The sequence below is a fragment of the Aquila chrysaetos genome, chromosome 17 (genome assembly GCF_900496995.4).
Source record: "Aquila chrysaetos chrysaetos chromosome 17, bAquChr1.4, whole genome shotgun sequence".
Taxonomy (NCBI): domain Eukaryota; kingdom Metazoa; phylum Chordata; class Aves; order Accipitriformes; family Accipitridae; genus Aquila; species Aquila chrysaetos.
Window position 1 is genome coordinate 9743085 of NC_044020.1, and position 22344 is coordinate 9765428.

At 39.2% G+C, this 22344-nt stretch overlaps 1 protein-coding gene across 2 annotated transcripts in view; it reads right to left on the reverse strand.

Annotated features, from left to right (window-relative positions):
- Positions 1–22344, reverse strand: part of CHRM2 (cholinergic receptor muscarinic 2) — a 105950-nt gene that overhangs the window by 60754 nt on the left and 22852 nt on the right. Inside the window, exon 1 of one of the 2 annotated variants that reach the window (XM_030041394.2) lies at positions 3109–3183. The exons of the other annotated variant lie outside the window; for it this stretch is intronic. The gene's annotated coding sequence lies outside the window, so the exon portion shown is untranslated. Of the gene's footprint in view, positions 1–3108; positions 3184–22344 lie in introns of those variants that run through there. 2 annotated transcript variants of the gene reach the window in all.

Here is a 22344-nt window from a genome sequence, read left to right on the forward strand (position 1 = left end):
TACTATATTAAAGTATCTAATGTAGATTTCCATGAAATGTTGCTCTCTGTGGAAACCCCATCTGACTTAAATAGGAACACTACTGTCCATGAACTGAGGAAAAACAAAAGACAGCAAATAAAGATAACAGTTCTGTGTTATGTCTGATCTGAGGAGTGATATCCTCTAATGTGGCTACTGGGAGAGCTGTTTGATTTAATTTTATTTAACTTATTCATTAATACAAAAACATAAACAGCTTAGAAATGAAAAAATGTGAATATATTATAGGAAATAATAGAGGAGATGGAAATATAATACAAATTGGCTTGAGCTCTGACTTAGGAAAACACTTAAGCCTTCACTTATTCAGGAAAATGCTTAAAATTACATGTCAAATTTTAGGAATTTACCTCTAGAGCTGGCAGTGGCCAGGATATTGATGAAAGACATTGCACAATGACACCTCTTTTTGTAGTATGTCCTCCTGACTGCACTTTACCACAGGAATGAGAGGAGGGGAGGAGTTATTTTCCCCTTAGCTGTGAAATCTGATGCTGTAATTTTGACTTAAAACTCAGGATTACCATTAAATCTCTTTTTAAACACTTTCTTCAAGGGGATATTTTCATGATTTGGGTTCTCAGGAGGTTTGGAACCAGAGCAGGAGAAAAGCTGTATCAATTGTCAAGTTTGAAGAAAAATAGAAAACAAATATGCAATGAAAATGAGAAAAAGAAGATGTTAAGAGAGGCCTCAGCAATAGGGAGCATTAATGAGATAGTATATTGCACTGCAATATAGATACCAAATAACAGTGTGATTTAACACTTTCCTTAGAAAGGTCATTTAAGAAGCAAAAAGCAGCAGCTGCCCTCCCACACCACTGTGATGAAACCAGAACATGAACTAGCGTATTTCTTTCAGTGGGTCAGGTGGAGACAAACTACAGAGGACTCCACAAAGATAACAATCTCCCCCCCCAAACCCCTGGGTATGTTAATGAGAACTGATCACTCACAAACTTTGCCAATGTTAGTATGTGAGTAAGAATGATAAGCACCTAGAATAAGGATCAGAATTTCAAATGATCCAGTACACTGAAAAAAAAAAAATAATCATCAAATAAAATTTAATAAAGGCAAGAATGAAGTGTTACATAAAGGAAGTGAAAATTAGATGGACAAACACAAAATAGAGAATAAAGTGCTTGTGGAGAAGAAGATCTGGATATTAGTAAAAGCCAATATGCAATGTTGCTATGAAAACATAAATTTGATTATGGAATGCGTAAATCTGCAACTTGAGGAAAATAATTATTCTAGTACCTTACAATAATGAGAATTCAGATGGAATACTACATTCTATTTAGCACATCACTTTCAGAAATGCACAGATGTAATATCAGGGGTCCATGGCAGTACAATTAGACTGATCAGAGGTTGAGAAATCATGCAATAGAGGGGAAATTGGGGGAATTGGATTTTTTTATTGTAGAGAAGCTTGAATTTCAGAAGGCTGTTTCAAAGGGTGAGAAACTGTTCTCTACACTCATAAGCAATAGCACAAGGAATAATTACTTTGACCTGCAGCAAAAGAGATTTTGGTTCCTAATTAGGAAAAGGTTCTAACTAAAAGGAGAGTTAAACACTAGATCAGTGTACCAAAAGAGTTTTGTAGCATCTCCATCCATGGAGGTTTTTAACATCAGGTTATGCAAGCATCTATCAGGGATCATCAAGATATCCTTGATATTGCTTCCAGGGAGGAAGAGTAAAAGCATCATGAGTCCCCTTCTAGCATCTACTGGTACAATTTCTAAAAGGTCTAATCATGACACCATTAAAATGCTTGCAGGAAAACCCTGAAAGAGAATAGGCATACACCAGTGGGTGGTTTGATAGCTCTATTCCATTTTTACTCATTGTGATTTTCAACTTTACCTTATTGAGCTTGTTTGGCATTCTCAAGGATGACTAGCAAATTCACACACTATTTTAGTACAGTGAATGTCTATGAGTGCACAGAACAACAATACCATTCTACATCAGAATGGGCTAAATTATATAAAAAATAGTAATTCTTCCATATGAAGAAGTGAGTTCTCTCATATAACATGTGAACATATGGGAAGAAGCAAAGAGATTTCTTTCATAATTTCAGTTTAGCTATGTAACACCAACTACATGCACCTCCTAGAAAATCCTGGAATGAGCTCAGGAAGGATAAATTGGAGCAACTAGTGGTAGAAGACCTACAGATATGGTGGTGGTGGCTGTAAAAATGAGGAGAACAGAACAAAAAAATATTTCTGATGTGGGTATGATCGAGTTTCTTATCCATATTGACATAATTTGAGGAAATTACTTGCATGCATCTTCTAGGAGGTAACTTAAATGACTTGCAGTCATTGGAAGAAGAATTCTCTGCACAGGGCTCCCTGTCATTTCTGAGCTGCTGGAAATATTATGAGATAGTTTCTTGGCTACAGCAAATTGTCCTTCTATCGACTGTAATGGAGCTGTGTCACGTAACAGTTGCTGAGACTCTGACATTAGGACTGCCTAAAGATATAATGCCTTTTGACTTAATGTGATTTTTACTTACAGTCATTTATCTTTACATACAATCTAAAAATACAAGCATTTATCTATTCAAGTTTTCTAAATCAAGTCACTTGTACTTTTACTGGGCTCCCTTAATACTTTTGCCAAGATCAAATGAAAAATTCAATGGGTCAAAGAGTAAGAGGAAATAATGTAAAACTTCCTGCATAGATCTTTGGAATCTGAAACCAAATGCCAGTTCCAATACTTGTAAAATGCCACAGGGCATGGCAACAAAGGTGAGTGACCTCAGAGTAAAGCTAAACCCCCCAGTATTTTTGTTTTTTAAGATTCAGTTCTTTGCTGGCAGAACATCTAAAAACATATTCAGCTGGGCATTACATTAAAATATATGTCCATTTCGGAAAGGCTGTCAGGAAAATTAGGAGTGCAAAGTAATCCTTCACAGCAGGAGAAAAACTGTAAACTCCAGAAACCGTCAGTATGCATACATTAAGATAGTGCATGGAACTTCACTACACTATAAATTTAAAGCTGTCTGGCTTTGTAACATGGAACTCACCTATTGTAGGGTATGCAGAAGGCAGCATTTTGTAGGCTTTAGTAATTCTCCAATATTTTGTGTTACAGCATTTCATTTTGGGATAACCTAAAATCACATGGAGAAAAGGCAGTCTGAAATTTTAGCACTGAGGAAAGATTTAGCTGATTCAAGAGAAGGGATAAAAATGGAACTACACAAACTACTGGCCCAATTCAATGGTATTTTTTGAAATCTGTACATTTCAAAAGGGAGAAAATGACTCACTCACTGTTTTTTTGTCTGGAATCAGAAAAAAAGTTAGAAATCCAAACTTCATTGCCTGAAATACTGCTTGGATGGATTCATTTTAAAATTAATATGTGACCAAAATAAAGTCCTCATATGGCATTTAGTAATTTGAAATCTCATTTCTCTGCTGGGAAAAGAAATCCTTTGACGCATCAGAGAGTTTTATATATAGGTAAATATAACCGTAGTTGATAAACAGTGCAAATGCAACTGTAACATGTCTTAGTTTTATAAAATAACATGAGTTAGAAAAAGAAGTAAAAAAATCCCACAACACTTCTTCCCTTTCCAGAAGATCAATTTTCACAATAAGCATCTCAGAGGCACAGAGAACATTAAGTTAGAAAGGGGGACTAAGATCACTGACAGCAGTATCTCAGTGGGATGTTGGTTATCTGCTTATTTCTGAAAATAATTTGTGGAGCTTTGTTGTACAGGGAATTAAACTGTCTGGAGCTGAGCTGGAACTGACTGTTGGTTCAGCTTCTAGTACCAGGGAAATTTTCTTGGGAACTTTGAATCCTCCTCTAGAGGCACCATTAATTAAACAGGAATTAGGTATGGCAATTTTGGGCATACCTTTATTTGTTAGAAAAAAACTAATATGCAGAAGTAGCTTGTTCTGTATCTTACTGAGTTTGCTAGGAATGAGTTTTAGCAAATATTTTCCTGGGGTTTAGGATATGTTCCAGGCTCAAGGTCCCAGATCATAGACATTTTTTTTTTCAAAAGCAAAGGCTACTAAAATGCTTGCCACAGTGCAAATGCGTAACAAGTTCTTCACAGACACACCTTGCCCTGTTGGTAAAACTCCTGCTGAAATCAATGAATAAGCTCCCAAAAACCCACAGAACAATCTAAAGTCTCAACAAACAAGGTGGCAAGGGAGAAGAACAAGCACAATCTCTTCTTTCAAGTACCAAGGGAAAGATGCACATCCTGCACGCCACCACAGCATATCTGTCTCCTTGACAATATGGTATGGAAGCACTCAAACCTATCTGAAGACAGAGTAGCTTCAGCTGACCATCCCCACTTTCTGCCTAGAAGCCAGTACCTGCTCAGTATATAAGCAGTTAGGCAGGACAAGCCTTCCCTAGGAACCATATTAATAGAATCATAGAATTGTTTAGGTTGGAAAAGATCTTTAAGATCATCGAGTCCAACCGTAACCCAACACCACCATGCCCACTAAACCATGTTGTGAGGTGCCTTGTGTATGCACTTTCTGAATACCTCCAGGGATGGTGACACCACCACTTCCCTGGGCAGCCTGTTCCAATGCCTGACAACTGTTTCAGTAAATAAATTTTTTCTAATATCCAATCTAAACCTCCCCTGCCGCAACTTGAAGCCATTTCCTTTCGTCCTATCACTAGTTATTTGATAGAAGAGATGAGTACCCACCTCAGTACAACCTCCTTTCAGGCAGCTGTAGAGAGGGATAAGGTCTCCTCTCAGCCTCCTTTTCTCCAGGCTAAACAACCCCAGTTCCCTCAGCTGCTCCTCATAAGGCTCATTAATCATCTAAAAGGGTACTCTCCTTCATGTTAATATCCAGACAAAAGTGACTCTTCACAGCTGCTTGCAAAGAGCACCCTTATAATCCATATTTCAGTCCTAACAAAACAGTCTGCTATGTCCCTTGGTTAGACAAGCACAGAGATCTTTAAGGCAGAAGAGTTTGTTGGAGGTAGACCAGTTATCTTCTCCATTCCTATCAAAATCCATTGCATTCTGAAGTAAGGAGACACTCAGCTGCCAGCAGGGATAGTCCATTAGAAACAACAGCCTAATCAAGTTGCAGGGAAGCATGCCCTGTTATTTCCTCACTCTGTGTAGCTCCAGGCAGTCATGCTATCATCTGCACCCTGACCCGATCCAAGGGCTTCTGAGGGTGTACAGGACAAATGGGAGCATATGGATCACAGTTCAGAGCTCAAGTCTCTTATCTCACCGTCAAAATTGCTGTGCAAAATACCGTGATGGACACTCTGGTCTGTTGGCAGCTGAGCTGCCTTTATTACCCACTGTTTGTTATGCTACAAACGTCAGTAGGTGTCTGTCACTAGGATATTCTGCCCATTATTCCTTGCTCTTCATACCTCATCATAAGCCTAATATCAAGGGCTGTGGGAAGGTACCACTTTCCAGTTGCAACAAATGTTCGTTGGTGTTTGGGGCTGGAAAGAGAAGACAACATGCAAAACAGACTTAGATGTGATTTTCCTTTTCCTTTGGTGGGATACTGTTTGCCTGATTTTAGTGTACTGAAAGTTATATACCTTATCAAAGCTACTTATCTGGGGTCCCTCTACAGTAAAGGACAACACAGAGATGCCTCTAGATGGGAATTCATCCCCTCTTCCTTGGCCCCACCGTAGGATGGAATTAATTGCCTCCAGGGGATGTTTCTTTACTATAAAGAAACCCTAGCCAGACCTTGTAGACTAGAAGCCCAACTTCTAAGTAGACTTTGGAACCTAACTGGGAGGAATCCCACCTTCAGTACTAAACCAGAGCACCTCACTGGACTGAGTAGATTTCACTTGTGGAGCTTCCCACTACAAAGAGGAGACACCATCACAACTGTGTGTATTGGGTCTGGCTGAGAGGGAGTTAATTTTCCCCATAGCAGCCCTCATAGTGGTGTGCTTTGTACTGGTAGCTAGAAGGGTGTAGATAACACACCAGTGTTTTGGCTACTGCTGAGCAGTGCTTGGGCAGCATCAAAGCTGTCTCTCCAACGTTCCTCCCTCACCAGTAGGCTGGGGCTGGGCAAGACCTTGGGAGGGGACATAGGCAAGACAGCTGACCCAAACTGACCAAAGGGATATTCCATACCATATGACATCTGCTCAGCAATAAAAGCTAAAAGAAAGGAGGACGGGGCGGGGGGGCATTCATTATTATGACCTTTGTTTTCCAGAGCAACCGCTATGTGTACTGAAGCCCTGCTTCCCGGGAAGTGGCTGGACATCACCTGCTGATGGCAAATAGAGAATAAATCTCTTGTTTTCCTTTGTTTCAATGCATGGCCTTTGCTTTTGCTTTATTAAACTGCATTTATCTTGACCCACGAGGGGTTTTTTCCATCTTATTTTCTCCCCTCCCTGTCCTGCTGAGGAGGGGAGTGATAGGGTTACTTGGTGGGCATCTGGTGTCCAGCCAAGGTCAACCCACCACACTGTGTTATGAAAGTCTTGGTGCTTACTAAATAGTAAAGCTATTATTCATTTTCTTTGACTTTAGCAAGGGCTCTTAAAGCACATAGATTTCTTTGGCTATTGTTAGGTAAAATGTCAATCCTCTAGCCTGTGATTAGAAAGCTTTCAAGCTAAAGGTATTATTTCCTTCTCTCCATTATGTGTGTGAGACAGAACTCGCAGTTGGTGGAAATGAGATCGAAGGGAGTTCTGAAAACAAAACAGAGTAATAATGGGATTTTTTTAACCCTCATTCCAAAGGTCAGTAGTAACCACAAAAGCCACACTGTAAAAGTATCAAGTAGGGATCTAGTCCATGTTTGCTGGCTTATGTAGTTTTCTATGCCATATTTGCTCAGTGCACAAGGAAAAAGACAATCTGAGTGTCTACAAGCCCTGCAAACCCAGCCTCATGTCTAAGAACTCCTATAATAAAAGTGCAATGACTAAGACATAGCTGACAATTTTGCTGATGGTGCATACATCAGAACAGAACACAGCTCGTTCTTTCAGATTGTAATAGCTCTGCATTGCTAACAATAGAAAATCTTGGTTTGGTCAGTAAATGAAGCAGAAATCTTCAAGGACTCATACATAATATAGATCAAGAAGTGCCTTTTTCACACTTTAGACTGAGACTACATTAAACTGTGTAGACTTGTGCTCTGGTATTGCTTCATTGGTAATGGCATTGCTTCACCACAGCCCATCAAAAGCACCTGCTGAAGAGTGCCTATAATGAAGATCTTTGATGTAGAGGAGCAAGAAAGCTCCCTCTGTACATCTTCAAGAAGGCAGCAAGCAGTATAAGCATGAGTAGCCTGGTATTAGCTCAGGCTGGGAATTTTGTGCAGGATCTCTCCTGTCACCTAGCCCTCAAAGAAGCAACCTCTGTGATAAAGAGTAGGAAGGAACATGCGTGATGGTCATGGTTTCTACTCTCTGAGTAGAAAACACAGCAATGAGATGGCTACATCCTTCATGCAACTATAGAAAGAAAGGGAGAGCAATAATCCAACTTGTGAATATGTTCTGTTCCTATTTAAAACTGGCTTTCATCTTACTGAAGTCCTTCAAAAGAGCACTAATTTCCTTATCCAATAAAGTAATATTGAACAACAAACAAAATTTTAATCTCAGCAGCTCCAGCTGGGAGAAGAAGCCAGTATTGAGAACTCATCTTTATTTATGGTTTTGGTTGTTTGGCGGGTTTTTTTTTTCTGAAAATGAGAATAATAATCCAGTAGGAAAAAAAAATCGCTATAAATCAGATGCAAAATCTAGTACTGGCAGATCCTGTAATTTTAACATGAGTCATATGTTTGTTCTTTTGGGTTTTTTCGCCCTTAAAATCCCAGTTCTGTGAATCAGGTAGTGATAGCATCTAATATTTTGAAAGAAAGTAAGTTTCTAGTCCTCATTCTGCTCTATCAAACCATTCAAACATCTGGAAGGAACTGAGAACAACCAAAAAGTATTCTTTTTAAAGATGTTTGGTGAGGGACAATCTTCAGCAAGACTGATGTGGGGAGATTCCCAGAGCTGAGGCAAGGCTGAGTCCATATCTAATGTTTGTAGAAAGGGATCATAAAGGAGTCATCTAATGCTAGATGAAGCCTTAAGACTGTGTAAAGGTTTCTGTGTTGCTGTCTAGTGTCCTATATATGAAGTGGCTTTTGCTTCTAGTGAGGAGAGACAGCAACCCTTTCTGTGGTGATGGTGGTGTAACTTAAAACTTATTCTCTATTAGCTTACTTGCTAGAAGATGAGATTTCCTTCACTTGTCTCTACTCCTTTTTCTTTCCATGTGTGTATGATGAAAGGAGGGAAGGGAAAAAGTCAATTCTAACCTGTATTGAGGTGCACTATGCTGAATAGATTTATAAGCATCACCCTTGCCATATTAAACTGGATTAGTCTGATGGATCAGTTTCAAAGTTTGTTGTACCCAGTTTTGTATGGACCAGTTTCAGAGTTGTTACATTGCTTATCCAGCCATACCAGAATGGAAAGGATAGATTCATAACCCTTATAAAATCAGCACGTTGAAAAGGACAACTTGATTAGCCAGTTTGCAGTACGCCTTACACTTTGCAAACTAAACACACCAGCTGGAACTACTTAGCCTGCTAACAAATATCCATATGCCATGAAATTTCATAAACAATGAAAACGGTCATTTTTTTCCTTTTGGTTCAAAATGTGATCTACTTTTTAAGTATGTTTGCATTTTTAGGAGACTGTTGCAATGAGACAAAGAGCAACTGGAGTTAAAGCTACAGCTATAACACGAGAATAAGCAGCTGTCATGGTGTATTGTAATTCAGCACCAATCACAGTCTAAAAATAAAAACCATAAATAAGGGGAAAAAAGCCCTAAACCCATAAAAGTTAGCACAGAGTTTCTTAAAGGAACCTGAGGGAATAGGAATATATTTTCTTCTTCAGAAGGCAAGGGAAAAAAGGGACAATGATTACACCCTACTCTCTGCAGGCATGTCTAGACAGATGGGTACAGACAGATCTGAGCCCCTCTGCCTCAGCGAGGTCCCGCGCTGCTCCAGGAGTTGTTTGAGGACAATGAAAGATACATTACTGGGTGAACATTATTTTCAACAACATCGGGGATCTGCTTGAGCACAATCCACTCATACAGCCAGAATTTAACACACTACACCACAAAGCTCTTTTGAGTAAGGGGGACCATTCATTTCTTCCTAATTAAAAATATTTTGCTTAGTAACAATGATCTGGTGACTCCTGGCCACTTTGGAATCCAAAAAGTTTCTTTTATGACATTAGATCACCAGCAAAAAAATGACACCCCGTGTGCTTTCTTGCTCTCTGTCCACTGCTGGCAAGTGGTACTACTATGGATTGTTTTGGAGAGGGCTGTTCCCCCTGTCAGCTCAGCACTTATGCTAACAGGGTACTTGAAAGTGAGTAACACACTGCATCCACTCTCCTTGGTTATCGGCTCCCTCCTCTTCCCAATCATTACCAACAGCTTTAAGGGCTCCGGTAAAAGAATAAAACAAATGGCCACGCAGCTGTGGGTCCTATATCAATTCATATCACATGGAACGGCCCTAGCGAAACAGAGAGCAAGGGAGCTTGTAATTCCATGTAACTCACAGCCACATCACAATCAATACTGTATAGTACAGATGCATTGTTTGTCTCCAAAAGTCATTTTATCCCCCAAAGAATTCTTTCTCTCTCTTTCTCTTTTCATTTTTTTTTTTTTCCTAAAGAAAAGAGAAAAGCCTTATGGAAAGCAAAAGAGGTCTGTGAAAATTCCATCACTTTTAAATTGCTCAACAGTGGCAGCCAAGATATATTTGAATTACAGTTCAGTGCAGCATGCATAAGGATACATCCTGCTTTATAGAGTTCTTGCTCACATCTATTCTCTTCCAACCTCCTACTCAACCCTGAAATAGAAATTCTGTATAGTAAATACAAATGTAAATAAGTCCAGTAAGCAATGGCCTAAGCTTTACCACTGACAAATCCTGAGAGCAAAACTGATTTGCAATGGTTCATTGTCAACCTCCTTGAAGAGCCTTAGTGTCCTCAGGTGCAACAAGTGAGTGACCCAACAACACCAAGGTCTTTGACCTGCGCAGCAGTCTTCTGCTCCAAGGTAATTCCCCTCTTCCAGTATGACAAGACTTGCCTTTACCCAAGTGAACAACAGAGGACTCAATATTGAATTATACCAATGCATATAAATACTTACTATCATGCAGAAGACATGATCCTCTGTAGGTATGTCTACACTTTGAGGTGAAAAGAGGGCTCAAAAGCAGATGTAAGAATGCCATTCCCCATGACCTCAAAGCTTTCCATCCACATGGGTATTTATAGCTCAAATGTCCACACTATACATGGAAAAAGCTGTACTTCACAGATCTGCTGATGCTGTGCGAGCGTAACATGCTCTGCCCCGTCGCAGCCTGGTCTGTCTATATCACTTAAACAAGAGTTTGGGTTCATGCAGAGGCTGGGAATGGGCTCGAGCTCTCCTCTCAGAAAAATCATAGAGTAATCTAAATCCAGAGCTGTTAACACCCCTGCAGGTAATCGTTGTGGATGGAAGGCAGGTGTGGGTTTGAGAACGGGCTCATACCCATAAATTTTTGATAGTGTAGGCATACCCTTTCAGAACATGCCTGATTTCTTTGCTTTAGATAGCTATCCACATAGTATTTTAAGTGCTTCACAGAGGACATCATTTGCCCATTCAGTCTCTCCCTTTGACAATGAATGGAAATTTACAGCATTCACTGAAAGGTGTAAGAAAATCCACTGCAGAAGCAAGTACACACACCTGCACGCACATGCACACACTTGGTAACAACCTGGAAACCTCCTTAGCTGTGTATCAGTATTGATTGTGGTTTAGTCCCCAACAGAGAGACGGTTTGCTCCTTTTAGGCAGTTGTGGAAGGTTTTTGGTTTTCTCCATGGGTAATTTCCTCCAAAGTGGGTGCAAACAATGCAGTCAGAAGAGCTCCAGAGGCAGACAGGGAAAATAACCTGCTGGCTGAGAAGAGTTTATTGGCTTCCGCTGCTTATGAACAGCTCGACAGCATGGAGTCCTCCAGGTTGGTGTATCTCTATAATCTTGACCCACCTGGAGATCCATGGTGTCGAACCATGAACTTATGAAGATAACACTGCCTCCAGTGGGTGGGGGATCTCCTCTTCATCCTCAGTGCGTCGAACAGTCCAGGAATTGCTGAATCCTTTACCATTTCTTCTATGACAGGCAAGTTCCTTTCTTTCACTACCCCTTTTCCACCATTGTACAGCTTATACACATGGACAAGAGGTGATGCATGCCTTCCATTTCAGCATTTGGTAAGTGGCAGTCACTCTACACCCTCCATACTCAGTAGCTTCTCTGTCAATTAGAGTATCAAGGTAGAGACCCCCAACAGGAATTACAAAATCTCTGATTCCTTTCACATCCTAATCATCTTTGAATAAGATTCTTGGGTGACTGCTCTATTTTGCAGGGATGGTGAAGGAAGTGATAAATTATTATGAAAGGTATTTCTGGTTGGCCAAGAAAGTTTTATAAAAGAATGAGGTTTCTCAGTATTTCTCAAAGATGGTCAGATTCTGGACCACTCTGCTATGGCAGAGTGATGAAGATCTTCCAATATAATTTCCTACTATTACCAAATATGCAAGTACAATGTCATAAACTGTTCTTTGGTTCCACTGACTCCATACTTAACTTTTGTGTCCCTAATGAGAACTCTTTTACAACCTATGGCTATTATTTTCAAGCTTTTTGGCTTGCCCATTTCTCTCCTATGGTTTGGTTTTGATGTATAAATAATAAACGGTCAGCATGATGGCTATAGGAGCTTTATGAAAAAGTATTAAGAAATCTTCTTCCTGTGAAGGTTTAGATAAATTAATTTCACTTAAAGAGCAAATTTCAGCTGACTGCTTGACATTAATTAGCTTAGCTTTACAAAACCCCTGCAAGGTATTATATGAATTTTACAACACGCTATTCATTTTACAGATGGGTATGCTGATGTCCACAGAAAGACTAAATGCCACATTACTACTTTATGCAGACAGCTGACCAATGTGTTGATTAAATTGTGTGATGATACACTCTTGGCTAGAGTCTTTAGCTTGCTCCACTGGGGAGCGATAGCAAGACATTTTGAACAAATAGGCATCTATTTTGGAACTCATCTCCCCTACTGATTTGCAGATGAGGTTTCTTAATTTTTCAGCGCCTGTGCAAAGGCAATCTGTTTAAGCTGTGTTTGGGTTTTTTTTTCTTTGTTTGTTTGTTCTTTTTTTTTAATGAGTGAAAGATAATGCAAAAAAAGGAAAAAAAAATCACCCCGAGGGATAATTGCTGGAGACTTCATGCCTCACAGATATCTTCTGAGGTTATGGAGACATGAGTGGAGAGGCAAACCTTGAGAGGTAGACTTAGGATAAATTGTGCAGCTGTACACAAACAAGTCAGCTACGCATAGAAAAGCAAGAACTAGAAAGCCCTGATACCTTTAAGTTGGCAAGTAGGTTGTCCATTCATTTTTCTGTGACCTGAATCATCTTCTTTTAATTTTGGGGGGGAATCAGGCTGTAATTATTCACTACTGATATATAATGACAACACATGACAGCATTTCCTGGTGGGTAGAGAAGATGTAGAGACAAGACTCCTCATGCATGCCCCACTAACCTGTCACAGGGAAGAAGAACACACAGCCAGCTCACTCTGTAAAAGCCTGGATAACTCAGGAAAAGCTTAAGAGGAAACCTTGCCCCCATTTAGGGTCCTGTTCAACAGCATAGTGAAAGTTACTCTCTAATCCTCTCTTTTTCTAGAACTGTAGAAAAGGATCTTACATTATCATTACGAGAAAGCAGGATCTAACAGTTAGTATTGATATATATGATACATATTTCTAAAAATATATAAAGAGATGCCAGTGACAATTTAGTTTTGAAAACTACACTGTATCAAGAACATACTACTTAAGGCAAAGAAATTATTGCTGCATCTTGCAGTGCACCCTTATAAAGATGGCTCATATGGATGTCTTGAAAGTATTCGATCTGAAGAAATTTCTGGTTTCTACAATGGATGTGTTTGGTGTTTGTTTTCTTCTGCAATGTACTGCAATGAATATTTGTGCAGAGACAAAATACATGAGGTAAAGCTGAGGGGTTTTAGTGTACCTGTTCTTGCTGCTTACTCTTCATTTGAAATTACAAGGCTGTTTGTGCCATTAGCTTTAGTTGCAGCAGTGATGCTTATGATGTCACAGCAGGGGCAAGTAATGAATATAAGCAGAAAGAACCAATGAACTCCTATTCCTTGCTTTCATGCCCTTGCCAATAGTCATTTCAAGCAAACATATGCACAGTAATTCAAATTATGTTGATGACATATAGTCAGTTTATATAGCGAATAGTACATTACTTCCTGAGTTGCTGTACGGAAATGTATAGGATTCCTGCTTACTAAGACATTATTCTTCAAGTAGACCAATTGGAATATATGGACTACTGCTGAGTAAGCCCACAGAAACATGTGAGTCTGATGAGAAGAATAGCTCTTCTCAGAATGAAAAAATGTGGCAGAAACTAACTGCAAGGAAAAAAAAAAAAAGACACAGTATCTGATAGATCAACTAAATTACAAGACTGTGTTTCTGAAAGTTTCCTACAAGGCATCAGCAGCCCTTTGATCACTTTACTGTGTAATGGCACTGTGGATTTATTGTTTTCTGTTTCATTTCCAACAAGCATGAATCTGAACAAAGTTTTACTAAAGCAATTGTCATGAGAAAATCTTTGAAGAACGGGGATAGGGAGCTGCCATAAAATACTAGGGAATGTGAACGACAGATTAAGATTAAATTTGTAGTCCCACCTTCCAATGATCTTTTCACTTTCACTTACCTCTCTTGCTTCCTTCACTGCTCTTATAGGACTGTAAACCTATACTTCAAATATGCTGCAGTGATGACTGACAGCAAGATACCGTAGTACTGTGGAAAGGTAATTGATGTTGCATTCAGTTACTCTCCCTTATGATATTATCACTATAACTGTAAATTCCAGTGCACCACCAGAGAAAGTTTCTTAAGAACTTCCTGACTGTCAACAACAGAGCAGACTGATAAATGTGCCAATAAAAAGCTTGAAATGTTCTTTCCTGGGAATGGGATACAGAAAATATTTAGATTTTGTTTCTGCTTGTGTCAAACATCCTGGCTGAGGATCTGCTCCAAGATTTCTTTCACAGGCCTAATTATATGTAGTAACTGCTGGCTGACTGATCACTGTCCATCTCCAATATTAAGTAGAATTTGCTGCTATGGAGAAGGGGACAAAGCTTTTTTGCAGATCTCAAAAAGTAACCTAGTCTCTGTGATTTCCTTTCTCCTCAGAAGGTAAAGAGGAGTTTTAAGAGCATCTATTCCTTCCAAATCCCATTAATTCTGTTAGTGGTTTTTAGTCTGGAGTAGAGAGTTCAGATTTACTGTTATAATGCTGCAAAATATTATTGTCTGCAAAATACTAGGCCTCAGCTGTATGTTATTGCAAAGTCTTTCAGTGATTGATTTGAAGTTATGTGAAAGACATTCCTCAAAGTAGATTTTCTTTTATGCCTCACTTGTTCCTTTAAACAGTTCTGGTTTGGGGTCTTTCTCTTTTAACATTACAAGGGCTGGATAAAACTGCCTCCAGAGACCACTGGTATCACCAGCAGTTAATTACCAGCAATTGTGCTTGACTTGGAAGTATCTTCTCTCAAATGATAATGAGCTGGATTAAAGGAGATAGAGAACTGCTACCCTAATACAACTTGGGTAATTAAATTCCAATATTTAAAATTCTACCTGGCATTGCAATGGCATACCATGCTCTATTTCTTATCCTCTGATAAGATGTAATTCTGCTAAATACTCTGAACCAGCTGGCACGTTTCAGCCCAGAAGTGTACTGAATACGAAGCAGTGGGGAGTTTTCACTGTACTGAAGTCCAATCAATTGGTAATATATTTTATTACTCCCTTAAGGAGATAGATAACATGAAAATGTAAACTATTTTCAGTAGCATCCGACTAAACATAATGGAGAATCTAACACATTTTTTGGAAGTGTTGAGCTCTAACAGCTCCAACTGAAGGCTACGAAAGCAAAAGAGTCCCAAAATCTCAGAAAATCAGCCTCATAGGCTTCTAAAATACTACTGAAGACTTTCCTGTAATTATTGCTAGTAACATGAGGGGATGCAGCACAGACAAGATGAAAGCTCTGGTTAGATAGTAATTTTTGTTAATCATTGCAGAAGTGAAAGGTCCTGAGTGGAAGTTATGCATATAAGATGAATGTCCTGCCAAGTCAAGGCTTTTCCTGCCTATGTAAAGTTACTAGTCAAAGGGACGTGTCAGAGAAATTGATTAGTATTTGTTTAAAATTTTTACCAGGGTGGAATCTCTCTCTTGGGTCTCTTACTTGAGTGAAAAATTTCCACTAATTTCTGTGGGGAACTTGATCAAGACAGATAGTTGTTTTAAAAAGACACAGCCTTCTCACAAGATTAAAAAAATCCTTTATCTCTTAGGAGCCATAGGGAGGTGTCTCTGCTGATTTGTTTTAATTTGGAGTAAGATGTTGTCTAATACTACCTATCCACAAAGACATAAGATGAATTTTTGTGACCACCAGAAGCAAAAGGAGATCTACTTTGACCTCTGTGGAAGCAAGATTTCATCCATGACAGCTGCTTGTGACCTGAGATTTCTACCTAATGGGCAAAGCCAGGCAGAATTTATTTGATGTGAATTGTATACTGTGTACTATTGAACTAATGAATAGTTGCTGGTGGATATTGTGTCTACAGGGCATTTCACTCTGCTGAGTCATACAGTTTTTGCAGTATGTCAAAAATGAAATGATTCTTCTAAGGGCCAGCATTTTTCTGAAGACAAATAAAGACCAACAGGCAGCTAAAATCTTTTTAAGGGACAGCACAATCCATCATTTCAGACATGATTTTGACATTATCCAATATCTTGGCAACTGACCATGCAAACTGCCTGTCCCCAAATACTGCCACGTGCCCTCTTCCATCAAACAGTTATAACGAGTACTGAAATGGTGAATGGTTTACTACAATTGCTTTAATTGTCTTATAAAACCAAGCAGCTATCTGGCAACACTGTGGCAGAAACCAAGAGAAAAGAGAGGTCTGAAATAATTTAATCCAAGCTGGGATGTGTAATTAAAGACATCAACATTGTGAAACAATTGCTTATCAGATGTATCCATAAAAGGAGAGAAGAGAATTTGGATGCTGAAGAGTTTTACATAGGGCAGTATTCTAAAATATTACCAGCCTGATATCCACAGGAAAATCAGAGGCTTCAGCCATTAGAGGAATTTGTCTGCAAAATAAGAGGCTACCTGTTTGCACCTAAGAGACAATCCTACCCCAGCCCATGGGTAGTCCTTTCCTTTAGGGACTTAAATCAGACAACTCTCTGAAAAAAACTCCTATCAGCTGTATCATTACATATTGAAAACAAATAGCCTGCTGGGGGTCAGTTACAAGAAATTGCTTTGATGAGTTTAGCTTCTGCTGTGAGGAACATGGGATGTTTAATCTTGATCAAATGGGACAACACCCTGGTGTCCCTGGCATTTTCAGGAGAGATTATCTTTCGCATTAAGATTTTTAACTCCTTGCCAGCTCACTCCTCAATGTGCTAGTCATTTGCTTAATGCCAGAGAATGAGCCATCTATGTATAGAAAAATCTCAAGCACAGCACAAGCCATTTTGTACACTAAAAGGCTGAACTTCAGATTTGAGATAGCTACGTGGTATTTTAACAAACTGCGCTCTATCCATTACACTATCAAAAACTTTGGCCTGGCAGAAGTAGTCCTTTTTCATAAAACTGTTCTAGAAATAGTGTTTCACAACTGTGTTTTAGGTAGGACATCAATCCTCACATGTAGAGGACAAGTTTTCAGAGGAACATAACAGTGGTCTTGGAACAACCAGGGTTTTCACAAGGGTCCTGACCTATTAAGAATTCAACACTGCCTTTTATAGAAAGACATAATCTTGCCTGAAAAGCAAGTGGCTTTAACAGTAGGATTTTGATTAACGGCTTTGGAGTTTTGTTTCTTCTGCTACTTTTGATGTTTGTTTGTTTGCTTGTTTGTTTAACTGGGCAAACAGCCATGATGCCAGTAAGAAATTGGTTAGAGAGAGAGGAAGGTAAGAGAGCACATACCACTCTCTTGTGTCACAGCCTTGTGATTCTGCTGTAATGCCAAACTCAGGAAATTAGATTCATTTTCAGGGAGGCGTGCTGCTTTGCCAGTGACTGAAAGCTCCCAATTTCTATAAGTCTGCTACGCATCATTCATGACAGGTGGCAAAGAGAAAGAACACTTATTAAAACAGAAAGAACAATCCAAGGGGCAGCAGTCCTACCCACTAAAAATCATATGCTGCTTACTACAGAATGCATTAAATTAAAAATGGATATGTAGAGTATGATGAACTTTTTTCTCATTAATGATATGAACTAAACTAAACAGAAAATTAGACATTTATCTGAAGGAAAAGTTGCTCTTTCAAAACAGAAATATTTCCAGCAGGATGTTCTCATTTACAGATTCTTGTTTGGAGACTTAATTGGAAATCCAACTTTGGTTTGGTGTGTTTTTGTTTTAGTTTTCCTAGTTTGTAATAATTTTTGTCTAAAAGCTGAAAGGAAAAGACAGGCAGGCAGAGAAATGTCATAGTTAAAGGATAAACTGATTAAAATGGAAGAAACAAAATTGCATTAAAGGGCTGTGATGTGTTGCAGGACAAAAAGAAAAAAAACCACAAGCAACAGAACAAAAACCTGGAAAATGAGCCATTTATTACTTTTTGCTTTCATAAAATGATGATTGTTCTTCCTACCAGTTGAAACATTGTTTTAGAAGAACTGATTTTTCCCAGTTAAATGGGTGGAAACCTGATTTCCTCTCTGACCACTGAAGTTCCCAAGAAATATGGTATTTTTGGAATAGGCTGCTGTGCATATCAGAGGTAACTGAGTAGAACAGCCTGGTAGGTTACAGGGTACCACGGAGAAATTCAGAGTGCAACTCAGCTCGGTGTGCACCAACACAAAAACCAGAGCAGATGTTCATTGCTTCTGCTACTGTCATGTTAATTCCTAGAAGAACTGCATTGCACAGGGTTAGTTAAGCAGTATCATGAAATACGTTGCATCTTGTCAGAAAGCAGGTAATGGACAGCAAGCAACTGCATGGTAATGTCCTGGAACAAGAGACTCTTTAAAGGTATTTTGATTATCGTTGCTCTTGTGTTTTTCTTTTACTATCTCAGGCTTTAAGTCATTTTTTGGACTTTTTACTTTAATAAACAGCAGGATAACTTGTCATGCAGAAACATCATTTACCAGCTGTCAGGTAATTTCCCAACATACCGCAAAGCTATTCTCCTCAGTAGAGGGCTCTCTGTAAATCTATGTAGGTATTTATATTGCCCATGGACTCCAGTTATGTTGTAACTATTTTCCTTCTCCAATCAAAAGACCAAACTACTTCCTAAATAGTTTCCTAAATAGGATAAACTGGAAGACTTGTTCCCACTGTTCTTGGATAAAAGGATGCTAGCTGCAAGCAGCCATGGATGACAAAAAGATTTTTAATCAAACATTAGCATTAACAAGGAAAATTCTCCTTCTGAAGAACACCACTAAGTGCACAGCAAGCAGGGCTTTAAAATTAATCTTTTTACTTCTCCTAAGCCTTCCAGGAGCTTCTTCAGTAAAACTTGAAGAAAATCCATACATACACATATGCAGAATAAAAATGAGAAGAGGAAAGGTGAAAGAAAGAGTAAGTAGCTAGGGTTTCTTTGTGCATTTTTTTTTTGTTTTGTTTTTAAATCTGCTTATAAATATACAGAAAAATTATCTTTTGCTGTAGAGAACATGAAGATTACAATAGATAAAAACATAAAGAATTGGCCTGTGTTCTCTTCTATTTCCAGAGCAGTCTGGGCTTTGAGAAGAATTTCTCTCCCATCTCTACAGCTGAAAGATGCTTGTTCACCCCAGGAGACCGTGACTGGGGAGAAATCACCCTCTGCCAGCCATGCTGCAGCACATTCTGAGCAGTCAGGTCCTTGATCTAAGCAGGCTAACATTGAGACACTCACAGAAGCAGCATCAGGTGGGTATAACACACCTGGGCAGTCCAGAGAGCCTGGAAATACCCTGGACTCAAAAACTCTGCTCAGGTAATATGGCAGGAATGGAGCAGACACACGTATGCTCCTACTTCTCTTCCAGGCACTGGCACTCTTCAGGGCTCATTATGAAGTGCTTAATGTAGGAGACCTTTGAAGTCCCTCTGGCCTGCAATTGCCAGTCTGCCTAATTTAGTGTTCATTATATTATTGCAATTGTGGCCACTGCTGGTAGGTTGTTCTCTTCAGGTGTAAGGGTGGTGGGAGCAGGCAGGGAAAGATTGTTCATCTGCCATCTGATGCCTGTGAAATAATTGCTGTTACTGGTAGCTGACAGTGTGACGGAGAGAGATTGCTTACCCTCTTCTTGTATCCAGCTATTTCTAAAAGAAATACAAATGCAAGTGCTCTGACAGAAACTGCCACAGCAGCATGACTTCTCTGTACAAACGCTGGGGTGAGCCTGCTCCAAGCACTGTGGAGGTTAGGGATGTCAGTGGGTTTGAGGCTGGACTCTCTTTGCCAGCATCTGCCTGTGGCTCTGATGGAAGGGCACGGTGTAATGTACAGAGCTGGTGCAGCTTTGCTGGAAACCAAGATAAAAATAAACCTGGGATAGGTCTGTTTCAGTCACCCTGTGTGACAGGAGCTGGAATACTGAAACTCTCAATGCTGATAAAAAAAAAAAATAGAGCCAGAAAATTAAAATTAAATTTGTATTGTACTTTCAAGAGTATACATTAAAAGTAAAATAAAAACCAAGTCCCAGATTTGTGAACCAAATCCTAGCTATTACGCTTGGTTTTAGGATTCCTTCTGTGACACTCATAGCTTGCAAAGGATCAGAAGACAGAACTGTGCCACCTCATTCACTCTGCAAAATCACTACAGATGAACGTACATCTATAGGGAATAAGATATGAAGAAGGAAAGTGGAGAAGAGAAAGCAGAGGCAGGAAAAAGGTGGAAAAATCCCTGCATGTGAGCATAAAAAAAAGCTTCCGAAAAATGAAAAAGAAGGATGGAAAAGAAACATAAAGCAGAAATGTAACAGAAAAAAGAAATGAAAAAGAAAGAAAGAAAGAAAAAGCATACTCTAGTAAGTTAGGTAACATATACAACCTCCTTGTGACCTCCACTCAAAAATGTAGGTTAGTTTAAAGAAAAATGGGATAGGGAGGAAGACAGCTGAAGAAAGAATGACTAACAGCTAAACAGAGTTTAAGAGGTAAATCAGAGTTTGGCCCAAAGTGCTGGGATGGTTCCACCCCTAATCTATTTATCTAAAAAAATGAGCATAATTTGCTGACATCATTCATTTCCCACTCAACTGGTTTGCCTGGGTTTTATTGGAGGGATACAGTGGTTGTCTTAAACTGTGTCTTCTTAACCCATTCCTTCGTCTTTAAATCCCATTCTCTATGGCCAGATACCAGGAAGCATTTTGATGTTTTTATTTATTTTCTGGTACATTTTTGCTTACAATAAAAATAAAAAGGTATCAGTTACTAATTTTAGCTCAGAATGGAGATGCATAATTAATTGGTTTGGAACCATATTGAAAAAATAGTGTAAGCTAGATAACTTCTGCAGAGGTATAATTTTTTATATAAATGTATGGGTGACCTCCTCTGGATCCTATAATGATTTTCTTTCAGCTGCAAACAGAAAATAGATTTTGAGACTGAATTATTTCCTGAAGAAGCAGAGTTGATTGTTTCAGGCTCTCTACCTTCCATCTTGCTCCCACCTACTATTCCAGAGCCTGTGAGATAGTAGAAACCGTAAAGCAGCAATGTCATTAATAGGATTTTATCGTCCCCACCCCATTGGGATGGGTTTGGCTTTTGGCTAGCCAAAAAAGTATTGTCTCAGCATTATTCTCCCCAGCTCCGTGGTCTGTCCTGTCCATCTTTTGCAATGACATGTGCTCCTGCTGGTATTGGTGTAAGCCAGCAATTTGTTTCATTTTGTCCCATTTCTCCCTGACCATTGGTCAAAATCCCACTTTCCAGCACTGTCAAATCCCTCCACACCTCGAGTGCTCCTCGTACTTTCATACCTGCACCAAGGTCTCTCAGTCTGCCAACCCCCTGCCCGCCCACGCGCTCCTACCAGCTTCGGTGCACGTGGTGGTTTGCCAGATTCCTCTGTTTTCTCCTGTATTCACTAGTCTGTCTGTCCAAAACACATCACCCGCAGGAACCCCATTGCAGAATGTCAGTTGAGCATGTTGTTTAAATTTAGTAGGATATAAGCAGGTGTCTATACATGCTAGTGCTCATGCAGAACGGGAAAACTTATTGGAAGAAAACACCAACCCCAAAGCACTGGCTTCCCTCCTCCAAGTCTTCATGTGGTGAAAAAACTGAACCAGGTGACAATTTAAAGAAAATTAACCTGCAATGCAATTGCCTGGTAGTCAAAGCCCTGACACGGTTAGGCAATCGCAAGCAGTTGTGACCATACTTCATCCTACACAAGTACTTCTGTTTTACGGTGCTATTGATAGAAAGGCAATCACCCTGCAAGACTTTCAACAGGAAAAGATGGAACAAGGGTTACTCTCAAACTCGGACATACCCACTTTGCCGAAACACATGAACAGAAGGCACAAAAAAGTATTTCTGTTCAAAGTTAGACATGTGAAAGTGTTTTCAGGTTCAGAAAGTGTATTTGTAGCAAATCAATGCAGTCTGTTCTAAGAAATTCTCATAGTAGCCTGTTCATAAAAAAAATAGATAAAATTACCTATTGTACCACAAATTGCAAGGCAGTCCAAATGTAAATGGATCCAGTCAAATAAAATATGTGCTCTGTTTTACTCAAGAAAAATACCAAGCTTTTGGGTCACAATCTTATCATTTAATAGGCTATATCACAGTAGTAACAAATATATTTTTATAAAATTACCATTATCTTCTAAGGCATATATGTCCTTATTCTCTTCTTCTTTGCCTCCACTAATTTGATCTGGC